The following is a 20919-nucleotide window of genomic DNA, read 5'->3' as shown; positions in this document are numbered from 1 at the left end:
GAAAAGGTCTAACCTTCCATGATTTAGAATAATTCATGAACATTTCATATCAGTATTCATTTATGTGGCAATGAGGACTGTTTTGAATGGCATCTGAAAGTGTAGTGCAGAAGACCGGTCTTTGATAGAATTGGTTCCCATTCTAACGCTGCCACAATGTACTGGAAGAGTAAGTTAATCTCTTTGGTAATGTGAGGGTAACAAGATCACTTCATATAGTTAATATGAGCATCAAATGAGATAATACACGCGACAACACCAAGTTAAATGCCTTAGACAAAGGAAGTAACAGAGAGTGACCATTGTTTTAAAATAGTACATGCACCATATACAAGCCACTTTCAATCTTTTTGTGGACATAGGCTGTGTAATATGTAGGTGAAGGAAATAATACATTTGGACACCACATCACTGACCTATTTACACAGTCAAAATGCCTAGAACAATTGCTTATTCTTGGCTCCCATATTTCTTTGTGTAAACCTGGACAGTTTGTTCCAATATTATGTTCTTTACAGAGTAGAGTACTCTGTTGATGGTAAACGCTAAACACAATAGAACACATCTTATGCTATTTCTAAGTCTAAAAATATCTTACGACTCCTCAAATCAACTAGTCAAACAGAATGTGCAATCTATAGTGACATATGTTATTATCTATATCCTGAGTTTCAGAACATTCTTTTTTTTTTCTCTTGACAAAGCAGCACTTTATTTATTTTTGCCACCCATCCACTATTTATCTGAGTTTTGTAAATTCCACACAAAGCCAAATGCCGGGCATCTAATGCACAGCAAGAATGTCTATCAGTATTAAACACATACACACACAGATACATACGTCTTACCATGTCCTTGGAAAATTGACATAGTAGCATTGCTTATCTGAGAAAAAAAACCTGTGGCACTTTGTATAACTTATGTGTAATGGATAGGATTCTATAAAACGTATGTGGCTTTTTTTCATTCCGCATACATTATAAAGAAATGGCATTATTACGGCTGCCCAAGGATTTCGCCTTAGTCCCACTCAGCCTTGTCCTTAAAAATTGAGAAGCCATAGATAAAATGTAATCTCTTCAGACATAGGAGTCCAAATTCTAGACCCCAAATATTCACTTGTTAGTTCAGTACAGGTGCATTGTAACAATGAATGATACCCTCTCTCATCTCATTATTCCTCCTATGGCACTAAGTACCAATTAGAGAAAATCTCCTTCATCTCTGATGCACTCTGGGTATGTTCTATGAACTCTGATCTCAGATCCTTATTCTGGAAAATGAGTATCATACTACTTTGAATGTTATTATCACGACAGTGACATTGGATAAGTGAATTTTGAAGCTCCTAGTACAGAACCTTTCACTCTTTCCCTTGAGCTTTTCTGGAACAATCCTAAACTTAACTGTGGCAGTTACTAGCAGAGTGGAAGGTGCTGGGCCTAGGACCAGGGAGATCTAAGTAAACTTTTTTTTCCTTATCATTTAATGCTTGTCAGACATGAACAAGTCACTTAATCTCTCTGAATTGTAGTTTACTCATTATAAGAATGAAAAAGAAACAATATCTGGTATAACTACCTCAGGGGCTTATTGAAGCTGAATTAGAAACTAGATATTGAAATGATTTGTTAACTATGGAAAGTATCAAAGAAAATAGCTGGGCAGTTTATTTGGAGGGCTTTCCAGGCTGTTAAATGAGAAGAAGTAAGATGTGGGGAAGTATGTAAAAGATAATCACATTTTAAACAAATGATGACAAAATCATGTGTGTGTAGATATGTTTTCTGTGTGTGGGTATGTCAGAGAGAGAGAGAGAGAGAGAGAGACATTTGTGTGATTACATCAGCATGGATAAATATTATCACACTGCTTAATGGGCTACTTAGTACTGGGGTGGTGAAGGAAAGAAGAATGTTGGCAGTGGATCAGCAACAAACCAATAAACTGACAAAAATATTTTAAGAAAATAAAGAAAAATTAAGATGTTTATATCCAAAATAAATATATGTGTATGATAGAGTCTATGTAAATTTATAGTGTATAAATATTTGTGTGCATGTTGTAGACATACAGTGAACTACATAAGGATGATCACCAAAACATTAATGGTAAACATCTCAGAGTAAAGCACAGTGTTTCTACTTTTTTCCTAAACATTTTCTGTATTTGATTTTTGCTAAATGAGCACATATTATTTATAAAATCTAAAATACACACATATTTTTATTGTAAAAAATAAAACAAAATCACTAACTAAATCCAGTGGAATGTTATCCATCACTCCAGGTATTTCTGACCTATGTGCAGTCATTTCCTATCCTTTTCTTATTGGAGACATTACTAGTTGATCTCAGCACTCTTATTTATCAAGGTTGGACACAGCCTCATGATCCTTCATACAGTGCAACAGAAGCCTTTTCTAAATGATGAAAGGTGATCACACTGGATGAAATCAATTTGCCATCAAGGCTTAACTTCATTTCCTTGAAGGTATTGCCCTGGATTTTTATCTCTGCATCTGTATTGCATTAGCAAAATTTTACCCAAATGTTTACAAAATAAATGAATATTATATTAAGATTATAATGTGAACAATGTTTTCATAAGATTACAAAATAGTGTTATTAGGGAATAATTAAATAAAAATTTAATTGTTCACATATGCCAATGATTCTGTCAGGGAAATAAGACAGTAAAAGGATATTTTAAGCTTCTAAAGTAGAGAGAAAGATAGGACATGGACACATATCTGAAACTTGTGTGGCCATGATATCATTACCACAAAAGAAACAATGGGATATGTACTTATTGGCAAAAATAGATTATGACCTCAGCAAGACAATTTAAAAACAGATTTACAGCCTGCCTTTGCCCTTTAACTTTACGGTGGTTTTCTTGAAATAAATTTACCTCAGACTCATCTTCCTCATCTATGAAATGGAGCTAGAGAAATTGCTTACCTCCTTTCAAAGACTGAACACACATGGAAGTGCTCTGCTAACAACTAAGGATAGCAACATGAATAATTGTGACATTAGAGGAATATTACAGCATATTATTTATATGAGAAAATGATATGCTAGTCACGATAAAACTTAATAAAGCAGTAGGTTATGTTTCGGAGAAAAAATAATTTCTGTATTGATAAACTATTTACTTTTGTTATTTTAGGTTAAGCATCCCCTAATTCTTTAAAATCATACTTGATTATGGATGATGGCAACTGCCTCTTGTCACTGCAATGAATGATTGTTGAATTGTGTGTTATGGGGGTGGGGGGAGAATTTGAAGGTTTTAAATTATTGTTTTATCACAATCCTTTGGAGGAAAAATTTCAACCTTTTGGAGTCTTCTATTACTATTTGTAAAATGGAAAAACATTCAGAGACATGGCATAAAATGATTAATAATGAAATCGGTTTAGGTAGTTTTATAAACAGACTAATTTCATGATAGCTGCTTAGATTCCTTTCCATCAGGAAACACTGTCTGGTAGCCACTGTCTACAAACCTTTGATAAGTACTGCAGGGAATACTGTGGGAGGGACAAGATACTAAAAGAGGGTGAATCTGACGTAGTCTGTAACTGTCTCTATAAAGATAAAATCCACTGTGGCAGCTTAGATTTTAATTGTGTGACATCTATTCGCTAAGTGGTTACCTTTCACTAAGAATTGTGCTACACATTTAAAATACATCCCCCAACCCATAAGTAAGACAGAGAGAACTGGGAGAAAATAAATGATGTGCTATTAGGACTGCACAAAATGCTATTATAGAAGGAATCACAAGGTCTATGGGAGTACAGAGGAAACCCTTCTCCTCCCAACACACACACACACACACACACACACACACACACACACACACACACACACACCATCCCTATCTGTCCATATAGGAAAGGCTTTTTTGAAGAAGGTGATCCTTGAGCTGTGTCTTAAAGAAGGAGAAGGCAACTAAATCACAGGGACAAGGAAACAAAGAATGAAGAGGTGATTCAAAGGAAAGACAGACATTTATTAGGTCAAATTTTGACTGCTCACTGCTCTACTAACTCCTTTTGAATACAATAGCTTCTGTAAATGATGATCATTACAAATATAATATACATTTTTTATTATTTTGTCCCCCTATTCTTTTAGTTTTCTTTTCTTAATGAATGACTCGACAGAAACTCAAAAGCACTAAATGGTGCTGTCAGGACTGGAGCTCTATTCCACTTTAATCTCTCTTTCTTCTATTTTTTCTTAAAATTAATGCTCCCTTTCTGTCTGTGCTACTTCCTTCTTCTCCCAGACATGTAATAAGAAACAAGTATAAAAATCTTAATTTTTTTATAGCATTAAGAATGGAATTGTAACTTCCCATACTTATTTCCGTTTCTCTTTAAGAACCAAGGAAAACACTTATATAAGAATTAATCATGGGAGTTGAGGAAGATGGCAGAAGAGTAAGAGATGCGGAGATCACCTTCCTCCCCACAGATACACCAGAAATAAATCTACATGTGGAGCAACTCCTACAGAACACCCACTGAACGCTGGCAGAAGACCTCAGACCTTCCAAAAGGCAAGAAACTCCCCACGTACCTGGGTAGGGCAAAAGAAAAAACAGAGACAAAGAATAGGGACAGGACCCGCACCAGAGGGAGGGAGCTGTGAAGGAGGAAACGTTTCCACACACTAGGAAGCCCCTTCGCGGGCGGAGACTGCGGGTGGCAGAGCGGGGGAAGCTTCAAAGCCGCGGAGGAGAGCGCAGCAACAGGGGTGCGGAGGGAAAAGCGGAGAGATTCCCGCACAGAGGATTGGCGCCGACCAGCACTCACCAGGCCGAGAGGCTTGTCTGCACACCTGCCAGGGCGGGCGGGGCTGGGAGCTGAGGCTCGGGCTTCGGTCGGAGCGCCGGGAGAGGACTGGCGGCGTGAACACAGCCTGAAGGGGCTAGTGCACCACAGCTAGGAGGGAGTCCGGGAAAAGTCTGGAGCTGCCAAAGAGGCAAGAGACTTTTTCTTCCCTCTTTGTTTCCTGGTGCGCGAGGAGAGAGGATTAACAGTGCTGCATAAAGGAGCTCCAGAGACGGGCACAAGCCGCGGCTATCAGCGCGGACCCCAGAGCCGGGCATGAGACGCTAAGGCTGCTATTGCAGCCACCAGGAAGCCTGTGTGCAAGCACAGGTCACTCTCCACACCTCCCTTCCTGGGAGCCTGTGCAGCCCGCCACTGCCAGGGTCCCGGGATCCAGGGAAAACGTCCCCGAGAGAACGCACGGTGCGCCTCAGGCTCCTGCGACGTAATGCAGGCCTCTGCCACGGTAGGCCCGCCCCACATACGTACCCCTCCCTCTCCCCGCCCTGAGTAAGCCAGAGCGCTCGAATCAGCTGCTCCTTTAACCCAGTCCTGTCTGAGCGAAGCAGCGACGCCCTCAGGCGACCTACACGCAGAGGCGGGGCCAAATCCAAAGCTGAGCCCCGGGAGCTGTGCGGACAAAGAGAAAGAGAAATTTCTAACAGCAGCCTCAGGAGCAGCAGATTAAATCTCCACATTCAACTTGATGCACCCTTTATCTGTGAAAAACCTGAATAGACAACGACTCATCCCAAATTGAGGAGGTGGACTTTGGGAGCAAAATATATTTTTTTTTCCCCTTTTCCTCTTTTTGTGAGTGTGTATGTGTTTGCTTCTGTGTGAGATTTTGTCTGTATAGCTATGCTTTCACCATCTGTCCTACGGTTCTGTCCGTCCGTTTTTTTTTTCTTAAAAAAAACTTTTTTTCATTTCTTTCCTCCTTCCTTCCTTCCTTCCTTTCTTTCTTTTCTTTCTTCTTTTTCTCCCTTTTATTCTGAGCCATGTGGATGACAGGCCCTTGGTGCTCCAGCCGGGAGTCAATGCTGTGCCTCTGAGGTGGGAGAGCCAACCTCAGGACACTGGTCCACAAGAGACCTCCCAGCTCCACGTAATATCAAACGGCAAAAATCTCCCAGAGATCTACATCTCAACACCAAGACCCAGCTTCACTCAACGACCAGCAAGCTACAGTGCTGGACACCCTATGCCAAACGACTAGCAAGACAGGAACACAACACCACCCATTAGCAGAGAGGCTGCATAAAATCATAATAAGGCCACAGATACCCCAAAACACACCATCAGACGTGGACCTGCCCACCAGAAAAACAGGATCCAGCCTCATCCAGCAGAGCACAGGCACTAGTCCCCTCCACCAGGAAGCCTACACAACCCACTGAACCAACTTGAACCACTGGGGACAGACACCAAAAACAACGGGAACTATGAACCTGGAGCCTGCAAAAAGCAGACCCCAAACACAGTAAGATAAGCAAAATGAGAAGACAAAAACACACAGCAGATGAAGGAGCAAGGTAAAAACCCACCAGATCTAATAAATGAAGAGGTAATAGGCAGTCTACCTAAAAAATAATTCAGAATAATGATAGTAAAGATGATCCAAAATCTTGGAAATAGAATATAGAAAATGCAAGAAACATTTAACAAGGACCTAGAAGAACTAAAGAGGAAACAAGCAACAATCAACAACACAATAAATGAAATTAAAAATACTCTAGAAGGGATCAATAGCAGAATAACTGAGGCAGAAGAACGGATAAGTGACCTGGAAGATAAAATAGTGGAAACAACTACTGCAGAGCAGAATAAAGAAAAAAGAATGAAAAGAACTGAGGACAGTCTCAGAGACCTCTGGGACAACATTAAATGCACCAACAGTCCAATTATAGGGGTCCCAGAAGAAGAAGAGAAAAAGAAAGGGACTGAGAAAATATTTGAAGAGACTACAGTTGAAAACTTCCCTAATATGGGAAAGGAAATAGTTAATCAAGTCCAAAAAGCACAGAGAGTCCCATACAGGATAAATCCAAGGAGAAACATGCCAAGACACATATTAATCAACTTACAAAAATTAAATACAAAGAAAACATACTAAAAGCAGCAAGGGAAAAACAACAAATAACACACAAGGGAATCCCCATAAGGTAACAGCTGATTTTTCAGCAGAAACTCTGCAAGCCAGAAGGGACTGGCAGGACATATTTAAAGTGATGAAGGAGAAAAACCCACAACCAAGATTACCCAGCAATTATATCATTCGGATTTGATGGAGAAATTAAAATCTTTACAGACAAGCAAAAGCTGAGAGAGTTCAGCACCACCAGACCAGCCCCAAAGTTAGCAGAAGGAAAGAAATCATAAAGATCAGATCAGAAATAAATGAAAAAGAAATAAAGGAAACGACAGTAAAGATCAATAAAACTAAAAGCTGGTTCTTTGAGAAGATAAACAAAATTGATAAACCATTAGCCAGACTCATCAAGAAAAAAAGGGAGAAGACTCAAATCAACAGAATTAGAAATGAAAAAGGAGAAGTAACAACTGACACTGCAGAAAAACAAAGGATCATGAGAGATTACTAAAAGCAAGTCTATGCCAATAAAATGGACAATCTGGAATAAATGGACAAATACTTACAAATGCACAAGCTGCCAAGACTGAACCAGGAAGAAATAGAAAATATGAACAGACCAATCACAAGCACTGAAATTGAAAGGGTGGTTAAAAATCTTACAACAAGGGTTTCCTTGTTGGCGCACTGGTTAAGAGTCCGCCTGCAGATGCAAGGGACACGGGTTCGTGACCCAGTCTGGGAAGATGCCACATGCCGCGAAGCGGCTAGGCCCGTGAGCCATGGCTACTGAGCCTGCGCGTCCAGAGCCTGTGCTCCGCAATGGTAGATGCCACAACAGTGAGAGGCCCGTGTACCGCAAAAAAAAAAAAAAAAAAAAAAATCTTCCAACAAACAAAAGCCCAGGACCAGATGGCTTCACAGGAGAATTCTATCAAACATTTAGAGAACAGATAACACCTATCCTCCTCAAACTCTTCCAAAACATAGCAGAGGGAGGAACACTCCCAAACTCATTCTACAAGGCCACCATCACCCTGATACCAAAACCAGACAAAGATGTCACAAAGAAAGAACACTACAGGCCAATATCACTGACGAACACAGATGCAAAAATCCTCAACAAAATACTAGCAAAAAGAATCCAACAGCACATTAGAAGGATCATACACCATGATCAAGTGGGGTTTATTCCAGGAATGCAAGGATTCTTCAATATATGCAAATCAATCAACGTGACACACCATATTAACAAATTGAAGAATAAAAACCATATGATCACCTCAATAGATGCAGAGAAAGCTTTCGACAAAATTCAACACCCATTTATGATAAAAACCCTGCAGAAAGTAGGCATAAAGGGAACTTTCCTCAACATAGTAAAGGCCATATATGACAAACCCACAGCCAACATCATCCTGAATGGTGAAAAACTGAAAGCATTTCCACTAAGATAAGGAAGAAGACAAAGTTGCCCACTTTCACCACTATTATTCAACATAGTTTTGGAAGTTTTAGCCACAGCAATCAGAGAAGAAAAGAAATAAAAGGAATCCAAATTGGAAAAGAAGAAGTAAAGCTGTCACTGTTTGCAGATGACATGATAGTATACATAGAGAATCCTAAAGATGCTACCAGAAAACTAGTAGAGCTAATCAATAAATTTGGTTAAGTAGCAGGATACAAAATTAATGCACAGAAAACTCTGGCATTCCTATACACTAGTGATGAAAAACCTGAAAGTGAAATCAAGAAAACACTCCCACTTACCATTGCAACAAAAAGAATAAAATATCTAGGAATACACCTACCTAAGGAGACAAAAGACCTGTATGTAGAAAATTATCAGACACTGATGAAAGAAATTAAAGATGATACAAACAGATGGAGAGATATACCATGTTCTTGGATTGGAAGAATCAACATTGTGAAAATGACTCTACTACCCAAAGCAATCTACAGATTCAATGCAATCCCTATCAAACTACCACTGGCATTTTTCACAGAACTAGAACAAAAAAATTCACAATTTGTATGGAAACACAGAAGACCCCGAATAGCCAAAACAATCTTGAGAACGAAAAATGGAGCTGGAGGAATCAGGCTCCCTGACTTTAGAGTATACTACAAAGCTACAGTATTCAAGACAGTATGGTACTGGCACAAAAACAGAAAGATAGATCAATGGAACAGGATAGAAACCCCAGAGATAAACCCACGCACATATGGTCCCCTTATCTTTGATAAAGGAGGCAAGAATATACAGTGGAGAAGAGACAGCCGCTTCAATAAGGGGTGCTGGGAAGACTGGACAGCTACATATAAAAGTATGAGATTAGAACACTCCCTAACACCATACACAAAAATAAGCTCAAAATGGATTAAAGACGTAAATATAAAGCCAGAAACTATCAAACTCTTAGAGGAAAACATAGGCAGAACACTCTATGACATAAATCACAGCAAGATCCTTTTTGACCCACCTCCTAGAGAAATGGAAATACAAACCAAAATCAACAAATGGGACCTAATGAAACTTAAAAGCTTTTGCACAGCAAAGGAAACCATAAACACGAGCAAAAGACAACCCTCAGAATGGGAGAAAATATTTGCAAATGAAGCAACTGACAAAGGATTAATCTCCAAAATTTACAAGCAGCTCATGCAGCTCAATAACAAAAAAATAAATAGCCCAATCCAAAAATGGGCAGAAGACCTAAATAGACACTTCTCCAAAGAAGATATACAGATTGCCAACAAACACATGAAAGAATGCTCAACATCATTAATCATTAGAGAAATGCAAATCAAAACTACAATGAGATATCATCTCACACCGCTCAGAATGGCCATCATCAAAAAATCTAGAAACAATAAATGCTGGAGAAGGTGTGGAGAAAAGGGAACACTTCTCACTGTTGGTGGTAACGTAAATTGATACAGCCACTATGGAGAACAGTATGGAGGTTCCTTAAAAAACTAGAAATAGAACTACTATACGACCCAGCAATCCCACTACTGGGCATATACCCTGAGAAAACCGTAATTCAAAATGAGTCATGTACCAATATGTTCATTGTGCTCTATTTACAATAGCCAGGACATGGAAGCAACCTAAATGTCCATCAACAGATGAATGGATAAAGAAGATGTGGTACATATAGACAATGGAATATTACTCAGCCATAAAAAGAAACGAAATTGAGTTATTGGTAGTGAGGTGGATGGACCGAGAGTCTGTCATACAGAGTGAAGTAAGTCAGAAAGAGAAAAACAATACCGTATGCTAATACATATACATGGAATCTACGAAAGAAAAAAGTCATGAAGAACCTATGCGTAAGATGGGAATAAAGACATAGACCTACTAGAGAATGGACTTGAGGATATGCGGAGGGGGAAGGGTAAGCTGTGACAAAGTGAGAGAGTGGCATGGACATATATACACTACCAAACGTAAAATAGATAGCTAGTGGGAAGCAGCTGCATAGCACTGGGAGATCAGCTTGGTGGTCTGTGACCACCTAGAAGGGTGGGATAGGGAGGGTGGGAGGGAGGGAGATGCAGGAGGGTGGAGATATGGGAACGTGTGTGTATGTGTGTGTGTGTGTGTTTGTGTATAGCTGATTTGCTCTGTTATAAAGCAGAAACTGACACACCATTGTAAAGCAATTATACTCCAATAACGATGTTTAAAAAAAAAGAAGAATCATGCCTGAGGACAAAGGTAATGAAATGCTGACAACCGACCGTTCCTTATCTGGTCCAGAACCTAGCCAGTCCTTTCATTTTTGCAAAAATAAACATCACTAAGGAGAAAAAAAAAAATATTCTCAGACTTCATAGCAGGATATCATGTAGTAAGAGGGATGAAGAAGGAAATATTCTCAGAGAGTTTAAACAGTGATACAATGACGACTTGAAACAACACTCTATATGAGTGTTAGAGACGGCATCATGGAGAAGGTTCTATTTAAGACGGGTTTCGAAGGATAAGTAGGCATTTTTCCAGTTGGAGGGGGAAAGAGACACATTCTAGGCTGAGTGAACCTCATAAATAAAGAGAGCTGGGTGTTTTGAGTAAGGGGCCCTCTATGTTTGGAATGTAGAGCATGCATGGTAGGAAGTAGCATATGTGACAGTAGAGGAAGACAGCAGGACTGAGAATGTCCTAAATGTTATGTTAGGTGGGTTTTAATCAAAATATTGCTATGATCAGACCTGTATTTGGGTGAATGGGTTGGAAGAGAGGTCAGAGGCCAGTTAGGAATCTAATTAAAAGGAACAATTATAAGCGCTATGAGTCCAAGAAAACGCAGAGGAAAAAAGAGAAAGACGATTATTTCATTCAGACAGGTCAGCCATGACCCTGTTGCTGAGCAGCTTACAGTCTAATTGGGAGGTAAGACATTATTATAGGAATGACTTCACTGCTGTGTAGCATCTGATCCTTTCCTTCCCGGTATTACAGAAGTTGAGCAGAGGGAGATTACTTCAAAGAATATTCAGAAAGACAGACATGAAGGCTTCATTTCTCTTCTAGCCCAGTGGATCAGTATTAGTAATGGGATGTACTGGGTGACCGGCTCCCAGGGGAACAGAATCACGTGAAGGACCTTCACAAAGGATAGCTGTACCTCCTCTCTCTCTCTGCACATACACAGACACACACACGCACATACAGACACACACATAGACATTCACTCTACGTTGCATCTATAACTGTTTTAGCGAAGTCTGAAAAGAACTTGTGATCTGTATCTTGATTCTACATTTACAAACTTTATAAACTTAAAATACCAACAGCAAGTTAACCCCATCTTTTGAGCCCTTATTTTTTCTCACTTATAAAAGGGGGTGATAGTACCTTTCTATCAAGGTTGCTGTGAGGATTTTTAAAAACCATTTATTTGATAACCCCTGGTGCAATCTAACAGACGGTAGGTACTCAGTATGTTTCTGTTTCTGTTTTCTTTCACCTTCCTGGGGGAAATCTTACAGATTTTTGGTCACCAATTCCACGGAAATATTTTTTTCCTACCTATGACAGGAAGGGGTAGAAATACAGCTGTTGGGTACAGTATTCTTGGATTTCATAGTTAGGGCTAATGCTTAGTGAGTCCCTCCTACGTGCCAGGCACTGTGGCTAACCTCAGAGACAAAGGAACAGCTGAAAAAAGGGTACCATCCTCAGACAACGCACAACCAACTAAAAGGAAATAAATAATCACAGAGCATTAGGTACCAAAATAGAATAAAAATTCAGAATAAGAGTTTCTTACAAAATCTCCACTGGGTGTACAACCTCCATTAATGCATCCAGGAAACCTGTTGCTAGAGGATACTTAATAGTGGATGAATTCAGACTAAATATTGGATGCGGTCCAGCACCACCAAGAAATTCAGCCTGTGTGGAAGAAGTATTTTCAGACCAGAGAGCATGAATAAATTCCATTAACACCAAGTAAAAGCTGCATTTGAAAAACACGAAAGTACTGTGATCTGACAGTTATTATTTTTCCAAACTTAATTTTTTTCTTATTTTGTCTGTCTTTTCCCAGGATTAAGACTGACTTCTTTTTTTTTATCCCCACTTAGCTTTGATGGGGGGAGCTGCAGATTTTATAAACATATTGTTTTCAATAATATATGCTCTCTCATATAGACAGAACTCTCAGTAAAATGTATATGAGAACATTCCTTCCAGCCACTAGCTATGATTCATTTATTACCTAGTTGGTCAGGGTTCTTGGAAAAGAGAATGGTCATTTCTCTCAATACCCACTCCCACAATTCCCCAACTTTTACCTGTTTTGCTGGTTATAATGCCAATCAGAACTTATAAGACATTTTATCTTTCTACTCTCTCTCCTCCTACTCTCCAGTGATTTTATTCCTCCTCTGTCTACTATCCTGACTCAGTAGTTATGTGCTGGTATTAAAAGCAGAACAAATTTTGCTTGGAAATTTTGAAGTAAAATTCTTAGAAGGAAATTGAATGTTGGTGCTTATTTATAGCTACTATCAAGTCTTCTCAAGTAATTCTCTTTGATGTGACAGATATAATTCCAAAGGATTTTAAGAACATTCAAATTTTCAACTGCCCTTACATATTGATACAATACTATCAAGAATCTCACTGTGAACCTTCTATTCTGCCATAAATAATAAGCATGCACTCAAGAGAGGACAGAAAAGAAGGAAAGAAAATCTTGGAGGGGGTCTGTAGTACTTTCTAAGGCCACAGTGTGATTTCTGATGCTATCAAAAGCTAAACCAAGGCAACTTTAAGATAAGAATTAGGAATCTGACAGTAAGATTTAGGAATTGACAGTAAGTCAGTTTGTTTTAATTTAACTAGAATTAGAATTAATAACAGAGGAAGAAAAAATAAGTAGGGGTTTGGGAATAAAGATCTCTATACTCTGGCTTTAGAAAGATACCATTCAATAATTATTATCACAAATACGCTAATTGACATTTAAGGGTAAATACAAATGGGATGAATATTTTGAATGTCACCACCACTTTGGATTAATAGTATAACTATTATGAAAAAAATATGCAATCTATAGTTTCAAGTAGGGAAAAGCTCTGTGTTTTGATTGAAAAATGTTAGAAATTAGGAAGTTTTTTTTTTTTTTCTCCTTATTGTTAAGTGTGTTCTTTTTTATCAGATTCTTTTCTAAACCAACTTTCTGAGATATTTGTGTAAGCCTCAAGTAAAATATGATAAATTAAAGTTATATAGCATAAACCTGAAAGGAGATTTTTAAATTTTACAGATAAGGGGAGTGAGATTTAGAGAAATGAGGTAACATTACTAAGGTCATGGAGACAGTTGGTGACAAAACCAGAAGAGAAATGGACCTAATTTCATTACCGCAAAAAGACATTAAAGGCTTGGAATGCTCTTTTGTCTACTCATCCAGCCTGCTCCTGTGATATATACCCCATCCTCCTCCTTCCTCCATCACCACAGTAAATTGCAGTAGGATGTATTCACTGAAAAATAAGAGTAAGGAAGCTAAATTAAAAGTCAAATATTCCTGTTACTTTTTGATGCCCAGTTTTACTTAACTCATTCCGCAAGTGAAAGATTAAGGAAAAAAACATCTTTATAGTTAACATAAAACAGTTGTTCGAAATCTGAATACACAGCAAAATATGACGTTTACAAAACAGGTTTTATATGTCAATGAAAAAATAAGCCTCTAAGGAGCCTTGGCCAGTAGACATATTTTTCTTATTTTTGTTTCTTTCCTAAATTTTATAGATTGCATAAATTATTTCTAAGATGGTCTCATAAGAAACATTTTAGTTGAATCTGAACCCTTAGGCATGAAATGTTTTAAACCTCATAAAAGGATTTTTCCATTGATTTTTTTCTTTTTTGAGTGAGGAGTTAGGTGATGTAGTGACTCTTTTTCCTTTTGAGTCTTTGGAAGGAGTGGTAGGTGAGTTTGATAAAGTGCATGTACCAAGGACCAGCTGGAGACACTATGTATGTCCTGAATGCCCAACACGTAACAAGGTAGACCCTTAATCAGAACCCACTTTTTGCAAAATCATAAAGTAGCTTGGCTTCTTGCCTTTATTGCTCTGGAAAGTATCATCATCTATTGCCATATTTTTCACTTGGAAGAGTCCATAGGCACAGTAACAGGATAACCCACTACACATTCATACCCAAGGCTCCTCAAATCCAATGTGTCCAAATGCATACATTCCCCCTACCCCCAATTTTCCATCTGGTCCTTCTATAGTTTCTAATATATAGTCTAACCCTACCAGACATTCTAGAAATCAACAGCCTCTTTAGGTATTATCCTTTCTTCCAACCACCACTACTTTAGTGCAGGACTTCCTTGAACTTTATCTGGACTAATATATAGATTCTTCTACTTCTCTCCAACCCACACATTTTTTTTCATACAATTATTCTGCTACTGATGTAAACTATTTTTAAGTTAAATCTGTTCACAAACTACCCCAGTTTATAATCATTAAACAACTTTCCATCATCTGAAGTTTAATTTCCAAAGCATGTCCCATGAAATACCGGTCACTGCTCTACAACAAAAAAAGTAAACTCAAAACAAAGCAGGTTTCCATTGTCTAATAAATTTGGAAGTGCTGTAGATTTATCTCTTTTAAAAATTGGTATGTCAAAAGCATTGAAAAACTGAGCCCTACAGAAACCTACTTAATACTGTTTGGTGTAAGTTTCTTATGACCAGGTCTACATACACATGTTTAGCTTATTTTTGTGTTGCCTCACCATTGTGTTTTTGACTATACTTTCTGTATCTCTTTATCCCCATAACCTATAATGCCTGGTATACACTATTCCCAATAAATGTGTGGTGACAGAATGGGTGAATGGATTAATGAATGATACACTGCTTGACAGACTGTCATCTTGTTTTACTTTAGATAATGGGGCAGAAAAGCTCTACAGCCTAACTTTGCTTAAAAGAACAGTCCATGCAGAGATACAATAGCAAGTGTCCGTGGCTTTCTGTTCTGTTTTCATTATACCCAAGGGAATAGTGACTCTTCACACCTGAGGTTTCTAGTAGTGAAGGGATTCAGAAGCCATGAGAAGGTCATATTTGGAGCCTTTCCATTGTAGAAAAAGAGGGAGATAGCAATTTAAGCTTTGGTCTTAAAAACTTTACTCTCTGGAGAATTTGCCTCTGCTGACTCCTCCTCCTTTTTTTAATGCAAAGATGTGAATTCCTCATTTGAGAAGACTTCATATTTCACAGTATTCAGAATAATTCCTTAAGCTCAAGGGATTTTTTTCTTTTAATTTTTCATATAGCTGTTTGGCTCTTTTAAGATTACTTATCCCTTGTGGGATAAAAATGGCAAAGATGACTATGGGTCAGTGAGAATCTGTAGAACAGACCTTCATGGAAAGAGGTCTCTGAAGTCTGGGCAAGGTTGTTCCAAATTTCTTTTTATAATACTCATTTGTTAGTTGGTTGCTTAACTAATATAATAGGGCCCAGGTATTGAGACTCTTAACACAAATAAGTTGTGTTTATTTTTCCCATTATTCCCATTATTATAATATTCACTTTTTAAAGCTTTGGGGAATAGAACATACACTAGATGCCATAGGAAATAAAACTGAGTGCTACTGAGGCTTCAAGGAGACCATATGGAGAACATTGTCTCCATATAAGGAAACAATGATTCTGATAAACAGGAGATAAGACATTCGACATAAGCTTCAAACACTGATGAAAAACAAACGCTAAAAAATAAAGGACTTCCCTGGTGGTGCAGTGGTTGGGAGTCCGCCTGCCGATGCGGGGGGCATGGATTCGTGCCCCGGTCCGGGAGGATCCCACGTGCCGTGGAGCAGCTGGGCCCGTGGGCCGTGGCCGCTGGGCCTAGCGCGTCTGGAGCCTGTGCTCCGTGGCAGGAGAAGCCGCAGCGTGAGAGGCCCACGTACCACAAAAAATTAATTAATTAATTAATTAATTAAAATTTATGAATAAACTGCCAAAGTCTAGAACAGCAGAATAGCTAAATTGGGTCAGGGCGGAGCCTGAGTTGGCTATTAAATATATTTGCTAGGCATTGACAGTAAAAGGAGGACTGATTACATGAGTTATAAGAGAACTGTAATATGATTATTGAATGAAGACTTTTTCAATATATGATGAATACCCACCTAACATGACCATGATGATTAGAGCAGAAAATACTCCTTGAGAACTGGAGTGAGAGAAGCCTATAACGTTGTTGTCCTTGTTGTTGTTTTAAGTAAATTAATATTTAGTACAAATGATTTTTTATAAAAGAAGGTTATTCTTGGAGAAAAAAAAATTACTCATTTTCACCCTTGACTCAATGATTCTTTGCTTATTTGTCTGTTTCCCTCATATTCAGGGTTACAAATATAGATTTTAAAGGAATACTACTACTACTAATAGTAATAATATTTATATTACAAATATTATTTATACTTTGATTTCAGACAAGACGATCCCAGAGTTAGTGATTTTTCGAATGGCCCAACTCAGTGTAGAAATTTCTTTTTAAATAACAAATACCACCACTATATCTTACTCTCTCCACAATGTGTCACTCATTGCCTAAGTACCTCACAGATGCTTCTATTCCTTATGATAATCCTCTATGGGAGGTATTATGAGTCAGCCTCATTTATAACAAACCTAAAACTCAAAGTGATTAAGTGACTTTCACAATGTCATAGAACTAGTATGTTTCAGTCTTGCTAAAAGTCAGTGTTCTGCTTTCTAACCAAGATGTCTACATTTTTACACTGAGAGATTATCATCCTACCTCTACCTATATATTTCCAGGATTAGGAAACTTTCTGTGTACTTAGTCTGATTAATTGTCAGATAGTCTGATCAGCAGTTTCTTTATTGCTAATTAAAATTTCAGCTTCACGTCAGTTAGATTCAATGGGTTTTTCCAAAGATTCCCCCTTCCATAGACAGTCTATCATTCTCTGAGGAGAATTAAAGCACTACAGTATTAAATACACTAAGTAAGAAGGTAACTATTTTTGTTTGCATTGTGGACTTGAACCAGGCCATAATGTGTCATGGCCCTAACCCACTGGCTCTTCAGTCATAGGTATATGACAGTAGTGTTATTCACAACGTGAAAACTCTGGCGAGTTCAACCCCACATGTTGCTCTCATACTTAGCATATTTTTATGGGCTAATTAAGGGCCAATTAGGTCCTTGAGCTTGCAAGTGATTTTAATAGGTCATTTCATCAGACATCCCATCTGATTCTTGAGAAGTTTCTAGAAATGCCTTACAAGTGAATGTAAATATCTACACTATAGAATGTACACACAGGGATGGAAACCCTGATTCTGACTACCCTGTGTTGGACTGGGAAGAGAGGGAATTTAATACATATACCCAAACCATATGGTATTGATTTTCTAATTTTATATGTTAACAGAGTCAAAACAAATTGATGCAAGTTGCACGTCTCGGTAGGTTTTATGCAAGTGTTTGAACCTAGATCTAACTGGCTCTTTCTTGTACAACACATTATCTAACAAAACAAAACATAAGCAAATCATTTTGCTGATTACTTCTGTCACACAGACTCCAAATGAGGGAAGGCTTTTGTTTTTTAAGTTGTTGGTTTTGTTTTTTATCTCTATGTATTGGTAAGCTGGAATGAATCAGTGGCTGACTAATGCCTGAGTGTCTCCAGAGAACTCTGAATGTTTGACTGATAAAGTCAACATATAATGGATGGGTTTAGAAATATAAATAGCCTTGTAAAGGAGAATGAATTGTTCCTAAGCTAGAACAAGACTTGACTCATTGGTATTAGCTAAGCTAAAGAAGAAGAAAAAAAAAACGTGTCAAGAGAAAATAAGTTGTCAGCAATGGCAGCTCAGAAAAATGCAAAGAGAGGAAAACCAATGTTAGTGGTGTGTATCTGGACAGTGTCCAAGGAAAGAAAAATTGAACCTGGATCATGTGAGTCTTGTCTCGGGGAAACTCAGTGCTCCTCTGCAGTCCAAGACCCTCTTGTTAGATATAGCCCTTCCTAGTATAGCCCTTGACCACTAAGAGTGGTCAAGTTTGAAGACTGATTTGACCAGATTTTCTAGGAGATAGAGTTTGGTTTAAGAATAAGTCTTTATCAGGGTAAATGCCTCTTCTATACTTCTTTGAAATAATTTTCTTCGTAAAAAGCTAGCAAGACAGTCCTGGGTCATGGGACTACTGATTTACCTCAATGGGCACCGAAGTCCAGCAATCTCTAGGCTTTAGGAAAAACTGTCTCCTTCACTATGGATAGTATATCCAAAATTATCTGTCCCTTGAAATTGAAGTAATATGACCTGAGATTTAGTAGAGATTTAATTAAAAGGCCAGAATAGACCACTCTACCTACTTGGATGCTAGGCTCTACATTGCTGCTAGCCTATTACATTAACCAGGGTGACAAGATTATGGTGACAAATAAACCTATAGCTGTTGTTAGCGCAACAAAACAGACGTTTGTTGCTCATATTACAGTAAAGACTGTTTACAGTTTGGTAGAAGCAGGTGGTGGTAGTGTCTGTACATGATGGCAGTGTGTGCTCTCTTCCCTACATAGTCATTCATGAACCAAGACTATGGCGGCTCTGACATCTTTAATTCATAGCTCCCAACATTGCCCTTGGAACCATCTTCTTCCCCAGGTTGAAAGGAAAAATAACTCATAAAGGAACACGTGGAAGGGTTTTATAATTATGCTTATAATTGGTACATGTTATTTTCATTCATAGTCTAATTAGCTATAACTCAGTCACATGACCAATCTAACTGCAAAGGACAATGGGAAATGTAGTCTGCCTCTATGCCCAAGGAGAAGAGGAGAAAAGATTTTGCCAACACCATTCACTGACAACTAGGCAGAAGGATTTCTACTCGTGGAACAGCTAAGATCACAGAAGGACTAAACTGGGGTTGAGTAAATAATTTTCTCAGTTACTCCTAAATTGTTTCATGTGTGCGCACGCGCGTGTGTGTGTGTGTGTGTGTGTGTGTGTGTGTGTGTGTGTGTGTGGGGTGTCTGTTGCTGTTCCAGCATTTTCCCCTTTATCACCCTGTTCTTTCCTCTCCGGTAAAACTTATTAGAAAAGACACAAGTTTTAGAGTGAGATGATCTGAGATTGAAAGCCAGCTCTTTTGCTTTCCAGCTACATAACCTCATCAAGTTTTAGTTTCCTCATCGGCAAAATGAGGATAATGTCTAGGCTGCTGGAAGGCCAATCTGGGATGAGATCTGATGTTGGGTGACTCTGTGTTTTGGACACATCAGCTCATGTTAGAACAATCTGGTCACTAGACAAGTGGGGAATAACGTCTTTGGTTTTGATTGAAAAGAATCACTTGAAATTTCCAATCTTTTGTTTTTTCTTCTTGATTTTTTTTCCTTTCATCAACTATATTAAGATATACTTTATCTAAAATAAAATTTACCAATTTTAAGCATGCAATTTGATACATTTTGACAAATACATACAGCAGTATAACAGCAGTCATAATAGAAAATATTTACAACTATTTCAATTAACCCAGATCTTCCCTCATGCTCTTTTGCAGTCAGTACCTACCCTTCCACCTCTGATCCCTGACAACTATTGATCTGATTCCTGTCACTTTTCCTTTTCTAGAATGTCATATTAATAAAATCGTAAAGTTTGTTTTATGTCTGGCCTCTTTAACTTGGCAAAATGCTTTTGAGATTTGTCTATGTTTTGTGCATATCAATAGTTCATCCTTTTGTTGCTTATTCTCTTGTAGAGATATACCAAATTTATTTATGAACACTATTCACAAGTTGATGAAAATTTGTGTTATTTTGGCTTTGGCTAATATGAATACATCTGCCCTGAACACTTGAGTGTAAGTCTTTGTGTGGACATATGTCTTAATTTCTCTTAGGTAAGTACCTAGGAATAGGACTGCAGTACCAGCCTTGCTTTGTATTGTTGCTGGCTAATTTATATGTGTCTGTTAATCTGACTTCCTTTATGATTCCATACTGGGGAGTAAAGTGCTTTGCACAAAAGGAAATAAATGTTGATTACTGAAATGGGGGAAACCCCTCTTTAATATTTCAGTTGCTTTTATACATAAAGCAATCTCTCAAGTTTGGTCAATGTGGACTTGACAGAGAAATAGCAATATAAAAGCTATGCTCAGCTAAGTTTCTTCCACGTATTAAGCACTAAGCTACAGTTGTAACAACAGCAGTGACAAGTATTTAAGCCTCAGTAACTCTACCACAGAGATATTTTCATATCATTTTTTAACATGTGGCAACTAAGATATAGAAATGATTAGATTTGGCCAAGGTCAGCAGTTAAGAAGGGATGCAGACTGGCATTCAAACCCAAATCTACCTGATTTCCAATCCCATACATTTCCCATTTGTCTTAGTGGGCGGCTATCACAGAATACC

The sequence above is a fragment of the Phocoena sinus genome, chromosome 8 (assembly GCF_008692025.1).
Source record: "Phocoena sinus isolate mPhoSin1 chromosome 8, mPhoSin1.pri, whole genome shotgun sequence".
In the NCBI taxonomy this organism is placed as follows: Eukaryota; Metazoa; Chordata; class Mammalia; order Artiodactyla; family Phocoenidae; genus Phocoena; species Phocoena sinus.
The sequence above is the reverse complement of the archived record's forward strand: the minus strand, read 5'-3'. Positions refer to the sequence as shown.